Source organism: Capsicum annuum, chromosome 8 (assembly GCF_002878395.1).
Source record: "Capsicum annuum cultivar UCD-10X-F1 chromosome 8, UCD10Xv1.1, whole genome shotgun sequence".
Lineage (NCBI taxonomy): Eukaryota > Viridiplantae > Streptophyta > Magnoliopsida > Solanales > Solanaceae > Capsicum > Capsicum annuum.
In genome coordinates, this window is record NC_061118.1 from 36797271 (window position 1) to 36805411 (window position 8141).

The window sequence follows — 8141 nt, forward strand, 5'->3', positions numbered from 1 at the left end:
ACTTTATCGACCGACTAATTTAGCTACTTAGCTAGTTCCTCTATATGGCAGATTTTTCTATGGGAGCGTTGCATGATTGTTGCAGCTTCAAATTATTAGTACTACATTTCATTTTCATTGGCCTTAAATGATGGCCAAATCAAATATTTTTAAAAATAATTTATTTCAACTGACAATATGAAAAGTATTTTTTTAATTCACCATTCATTTTTAGTTATTCACTATTGACTTAACACACATCTTAAGAAACAATAAATATTTGGAGTAGTTTTACTATATCAGTCTTTGAATATATAATAAATCTAATGCTTTGGAAAATGTATTGGATCAACAACAACAACAACAACAAACCCAGTATATTCCCACATAGTGAGGTCTGGGAGGGTAGAATGTACGCAGTCCATACCACTACCTCCGAAGAAGTAGAGAGGTTGTTTCCGATAGACCCCCGACTAAAGACAAAGAACAAGAAAATGTATTGAATAATGAAATAATATATAACAACATGGGTAAAATGGACATGGCATGGTAAACAAATCGTTAGACAAGTAAAGATGAATGATAGAGTAGTACAGAACTACTAGTAAAGTCAAACTTGTCAAATAGAGAAGGTCGTTGTGTAATTTTCTAGCTAAATTTATAACTTTATGAGGCAAAGTAACATTGTCTAGCACTGCACGTACCTACAAATTAATTTCAACACTTGACAACGAACAAGTGGTAAAAACATTCAAATTAAAGAACTATTGAAGACTTGAAATTTATATCATATCATCAAGAAACCATGGTTAGGAACATTATTTTATTCATATTTATTGAAGTACGTACTTTTGACGATCGACGAGGAAGTTCCATTTAGCTAAGGAACTGTTGGATAAAATGCATGCACGTCTTTCTAAAATGGAAAGCATGAATAGTAACTATGTATGTACTTTGAAGGAAAATGGAATTCTCAATTGACTACTTCATACAACAAATCTATAGCCACCTACCCCATAGTTTATAATTTGATTTCTTCCTATAGGAAGCGTGTCTTATTGGGTTACTATAAATTCATGACCTCTATTCAAAAGACATATTGTGAATATGGAGATAGTATAATATGCGTTAGAAACCTTGAAGTATGATGAAAAATGAATAATAGGATAATGTGGATTATATTATTCCAATTATATCATTTGTCAAAGTCGTTATGCTCATTACTAAATTTGTCAAAGAAAAGCAATATAACTAAGGTATATCTTTACAATTGGGCCAAGAATTAGGATATTTTCATGAAACTTTCATCGATGAGAAACAAATTACTGTCATAAATATTCTCGATTTTCATTATGTATATGCTAGATGATAAATTAGTAATTGCTTGCCATATATATTGACAATTTGACATTACAAAATTAAAGAGTTATTGTTATTTAACATTATACCATAAAAGTACAAATTAGTGATTCAACAATTATAATTTTCGAATATGAAAAGTTGATTAATTTGTTATCTCACATAAGCACGGTCCATGGATAACTTGTACTTGTTTCGAGTGGATCGACATAGACAATCGTTGTACGTAGTTTAAATTTTGACGTTACCTAACTTAGAAATGACAATTAAATAAACTGGCTACAACAATTTAAATGGTTTATGACTTGTGAGGGGGGCTGCTACAGTTGTTGGAATTGAAATTATTGGGTGCTTCCATAATTATGAATGCAAGAAAAATGTCAAGTCTATAATCATAACTGAATTATTGAATGGATAGAGTTCTTTTGTTTTCTTTATCATCACGTAAAAACGCACATTCATGCAACTAATCTTTTGATTGCGTGTGTGGTACACAATTTATAAATGTTATATTGTTATATCGTATTCATATAGTAGTAGTGTAGTACTACACCTCGTATACAAATTTGAAACATCTACTGCTTCGTCTAAAATTATTTGTCACATTTTTACTTTTACACGCCCCCGAGAGAAAAATAAGTTGAAAGATCCTCCCAAGTCTTTAATTAAAAAAAAAGAGACAAGTAGATTCCACAATATTATTAAATTAAAAAAATAAATTTGCCTAAACAACGACAACTGCATTAGTTGTCTCATCAACTATCAAAGTTGTTCAACAACTGTGCAAAGTTGTTGGAGCGAAAATGTTTAAAAAAAAATTGAATTTTTTTTGGTTCCTTATACCTATTTTTTAAAATTTAAAGGACTCTCATTTAATTAAAAAATTTGTTTATCCCTTTTAATTCAAGGTCCAATAGAGAAACTCCAACTTCTATTCAAAATAAGCGATTATTTTACTATCTTACCCTAAATTATATGCCTTGAAGAAAGAAGTGGTTTCTTAATGACATAAAATCTTATTTATTAAAATAATTAGGGTAACTTGTAAGAAGAAAATTAATTCTGCTGATTATGTAAAACATCATTTAATTTGAAACAATTTGAAAAGCTAAAAACACCACTTATTTTGACATCAATAAAATATTAATAAGGGGGAGTAAAAGAAAAATGTGAACACTAAAATGAGACAGTGAAGTTACTCCATTATGTTCATATTTACTTATCCATTATATTAAAAATAGATGTTCAGCAATACTTATTCAATTTAAAAATCCAATGAATAATTTATCATTTCTATCATTTTAACTTTAGCATTAAATAAGATACATTATTCAATGTATTTTTTAAAATATTAAATTTATCATATTTAAAAAGGAACGTGGTAAATTACCCTATTATTTACTATTTCTTAATTTGTATGTCAAGTACATAATGGATTATTAGTAAACAATTATTGATGAACGGAGGAAATATATTTGACCGGAGAAGGGAGAACGGCAGACATGAAGGTTTCGCCGGAAAAGGAAAAAGAAGAGGGCTGGCAGCGATGACTAGATTTCACCAGTGATGATAGCTTCGACTAGATCCGACATGGAGAGAGGGGAGGGCCTTCGGTTGACATTTTCGCTGTTGGTGGCGTCGCCAGCGATGACTGTTGTTGGCGTGCTTGTATCGAAAAAGGGTGAGGGGATTCGCTGATTGGCGACGGAAAAGGGGAGAAAAAGAGTTTGCGGTGCTAGCTTTTTGATATTCCGGCGACAGGAAGGGAGATAGGGGTCAACGAAGCCGGCGAGGAGAGGGGAGATGGGAGCAGCGACATTCAGATCTGGTGGTATCGCCGGGAAAAGGGAAAGGGGAAAGTGGCGTTGAAATCATGGGATTGTTGGCGGTTTCTTAGTTTTTCCGGTCAGTTTCCGGCGAGAAATTCGCCAGAAAGTTCTAAACTATGAATTTATTCTTTAATGCTCAATTTTCAATTTTTCCTTTCTCCCTCTCGTTATCCTATCTCATTTTTTTTTTACTGATTTTTATGGGATAATATGGGAACAATGATGAATGCCGAAACAGTGTATGTTACAGTATATGCGAGGATTGTTATGTACATATATACGAAACAGTATGGATATGCATTATTTATATCAGTGAACACATACGTATATATATTTAATATATATTGCTATATCCGTTTCTGTTACTGCCTTTTAATTGAACTAATATATAATTGTTCGATAAATCAATAGCACAATCTGTGATAATGAAAGGTTCACAAAATCAAATATACATGGTACATAGTGCATTGAAATCATTCAAAAAATTTCATTCATGCTTTTTCACAATAACATCTATAAAATAAATATTACATGATTAAACATGAATCTGTTGATGAAGCAATAGATAGTCACCGAAAATCTCAAGCGGAATACTAAACTTCAACTTCACACTTTTTTCTGTGTTGTTTATCTTATGTTTTTCTCTCTGTTTTTTTTTTTTTTATTGTTCAAGTGTCTGATCTCTAATGTAAAAGTATGTTTTCTTTTTTCTTTTTTTTCAAAACTGATTGAGAAGTTCTTATATATGGGGACTTTTGGGGGGAACAGTTACTTTAAGGGGGGGGGATGGGGGATGGGGGATTATTCATCAGATAAGGGAAGGATGATTTTAAAATTCAAATTAATTTATAAAAGATAATACTATAATAAATCAATAAATAAATAATATAATAAATATAAAAATATTAATTAATTAATTTTATATTTAATAAAAATTATAAAAAATAAAATAATAATTAATTAATTTTATGTTTAACAAAACATAATAACAACATAGACAAAAACAAATATAATTAAATAATATTAAAATTATTAATTTATTTATTAAAATTTATAAAAGAAAACATATATATATTAATTTTATATTATTTAAAATTAAAATTAAAATAGAAATAAAAATCAAAATAATATATGATTAAATATAAATATAAATATAAATATTTAATATTGATAGACAAGTTAAAATTTAGGGAGGATAAAAAATAACGTGTCTACATTTTTGCCCCTCTTTGTGTGAAATCTCGAAGAGTTTTCATACAAAAAAGTAGACCAGATATGATTTTTGACCCTTCAATTATTTAAAAGGTAAAAATAAAAATAAAAATAAAATAAAATAAAAATATGACCAAGTCCTGTTTTTGAACATCCTACCTATCCCGGATTATAAGGGAATCAGGTCACGAGTAGTTCAAAGGTAGTATAGAGAGAGAAAGAGTTAAAGTCGAGTGAGATTCCGTCGAATTTTCAGTTAACAACTTCTGCTTTTACATTCAATTGACTAATAAAGATCAAAAATGAAAAAATACAAAAAATTGCAATCTCTAGAATCTTGATTCAAGCCTTCGCGACTTGAATTTAAAAATTCACCCTATTCTTCAGGCGGGCTCCTGGACTTACAGCTTCTTCACCCTGTTCTTCAGGCGGGCTCCTGAACTTCTAATTTCTTCACCCTGTTCTTCAGGCGGGCTCCTGGATTTGCTATTTCTTCAACCTGTTCTTCAGGCGGGCTCCTGGACTTGCAATTTCTTCACCTTACTCTTCGGGCGGGTTCCTAGACTCAAAGCAAATAGTGAAACAGAAAAATAACATCCCATTCTTCAGGAGGGTCCTGGATATAAAATAAATTTTCATTCTTCAGGAGGGTCCTGAGCATAAAAATAAATTCCCATTCTTCAGGAGGATCCTGTCCCATTTTTTAGGAGGGTCATGTCCCATTCTTCAGGAGGGTCCTGAACATAAAATAAATTCCCATTCTTTAGGAGGGTCCTAACCATAAAAATAAATTTTCATTCTTCAGGAGGGTCCTGTCCCATTCTTCAGGAGGGTCCTGAACATAAAATAAATTCCTATTTTTCAGGAGGGTCCTAAGCATAAAAATAAATTCCATACAACACAAATAAAATTTTTGCCCCAGTTTGTACTGAAAAAATTTATGTGTCACTGGATCTTAATATACCTCGCAAAGAATAAAGTTTATCATGACCGAGATCCAATTTTGGATGTTGTAACCATGCTTCTTGCATTGAGAGAAGTGTGAAATTGCATCTTTTATCTGAAAACAATTATTTCACCTCTGTTCCAAACAAAGAAAAATTGTGAATTTTAAAAAATGTGGTGGTTAGTTTGTGGCATTTGGCTTTTGAAGTGGCTGCTCTCGCACTTGTCATGCTCAACTCTTTTCCAATCCATGATAATATTCATTGAATTGTTATGCCTCTAACTCAGAATTCTGACTACTGAGATCCTCAACTCAAATCATATTTTTACTGTATGATGCTTCTGAGTTTAGCTTCCAATATATCCCTTAGATTTTCATGAGTTTAAAATGGTTAAATCACAATCATCTTGAGTACCTTACTTTTACTTTGAAATGTTATCTCTATGCATCGACCCTTTGTCTTGCTTTGTACCCTTAAAGGAGTTGGTAGCGAGTTTGAAATTCTTTCTCACTCGACTTGACGTGAATTTGACTCAAAAGACAATGAAAATTTTTTTGTTTAATGACAAGGACACAAAAAATTAAAATAAAATAAAAAGTAAAAGACAATGGGCATCTCTTCTTCAAAATAAAGAGAAAACTTATCTGAATGTGGAAACCGATTCTGGTGATTATGATATGCATTTTGAATCAAACAACCAGATCTACCCACACCAATCATTACAACTTTTGTCCACTTATTGAGCTTGAAATTAAGTCAATCTTGAACTTGTTCCTTCTTAATAACAACCTTTCTTCGGCTAGTGACACCTCAATGGATTTTTGCCAACGAGCCTATATCCTTTTCATTTCCGTCTCAGCTCACAGTCGTCTTATGGTGCCCAAAAGGGTTTTCACCGATAAGACTCTCATTTTTATTTTTTAAAATTTTTTTTTAAATAAACACCCAAAATATGAAATATCATGCACTCATAACATGTTTAGCCTTGACATTCTCAAAGATTGATCTGAAGGTCTTTCTTTGGTTGTAACTTGGCTTTTGGATAGGGGTTAGAAAGAAAGGTCGGCATGAGGCTCAAAAATTTATATAACATTAGGTGAAACATACAACTTTTGGAATCGACTCTTATTAAGGAAATAAACTTTTTGCCCCAGTTTTTCTCATTCTGGGTAATTTAAATTTTCTTTTGGTTGCACTGAACCCCGGAGTAGGGTTGCCTACATATCTTGTCATAACAAGAATCGGGTCAAATGTAGTTCAGGAAACATCATTCTCTTGTTTGATTTTAATTTTTGATTGATTTATTTTTATTTTCTTTTTTCAACTTTTTTTTTTAATTTTTTGACTTTAATTTGATTGCAAAAGAGGGGTACAAAAAAATAAAAGCTCAAAGGGTTAGCAAAGGTTGATATATTATTCGGATATTACAACAAAATGCCTTCATCATTTCAAATCTTTAAAAATGTAAGTACAAAACATACATAACATAATTGTACATGATTATCATACATAATATCTTTTAACTGCATCAGCATTGACCGACATTCCTTCCATTTTGCCTTCTATATCAGTCAAATATAACATGTCATTAGGTAACACTTTCTTCACCATGAATGGTCTATGCCAATTAGGAGAAAATTTGCCTTTGGCTTCAATCTGATGAGGTAGGATGCATCTTAGTACCAACTGACCAACTTTAAAATATCTGTGACGTTCCTTTTTGTTATATGCTCGTGTCACTCTTCTAGTACAGTTGTCCATGACATACTGACGTCAATCTTTTTTCATCTATCAAGCTTAATTACTCCAAACCAGTCTTGACCATTGGTCCTCATCAATTTCAGCTTCTACAACTACTCTAAGAGATAGAATTTCAATCTCTGCAGGTATAACTACTTCAATTCCATACACTAACAAGTAAGGAGTTGCACCAATTGAAGTCTGAACTGCAGTACAATAACCCAACAAGAGTTTCACCAATTGAAGTCCGAACTGTAGTACGATAACCCAACAAAGCAAAAGGTAACTTTTCATGCCATTGTCGGGAACCCTGCACCATCTTACAGAGTATTTTCATTAAGTTCTTGTTGGCAGCTTCTACAACTCCATTCGCTTTTGGATGATAAGGAGTTGAATTTTGATGCATAGTCTTAAATGGCTGGCACATTTCTTGCATCAAATGACTATTGAGATTCGCAGCATTATCCGTGACAATTATCTTTGGAATGCCGAACCGACAAATGATATTGGAGTGAATAAAATCAACCACCATTTTCTTGGTCACTGACTTGAAAATTGCTGCTTCCACCCACTTCGTGAAATAATCAATAACTACCAAGATGAACCTATGTCCATTCGAAGCTTTTGGTTCAATTGGTCCAATTACGTCCATTCTCCAAGCCACAAAAGGCCATGGAGCAGTCATTGTACGCAACTCAGATGGAGGAGAATGTATCAAGTCTCCATGTACCTGACATTCATGACATTTACGAACGAAATTGATAGAATCTCGCTCCATGGTGAGCCAATAATAACCTGCTCGGAGTATTTTCTTTGCCAAAATATACCCACTCATGTGTGGTCCACAAATCCCAGAATGTACTTCAGTCATGATTTTTGAAGCTTCTTTAGCATCTACACACCGCAGAAGTCCCAAATCAGGAGTCCTCTTATACAAGATTCCTCCACTTAGGAAAAATCCACTAGACAAACTGCTGACACCTAATTTTTGCCCTCCACGACTAAGTTTAATCCTGAATTTTTTCAGTTTTTAATAAACCGAAATAATTATTTCATCCAAATAAAAAAAAATTAA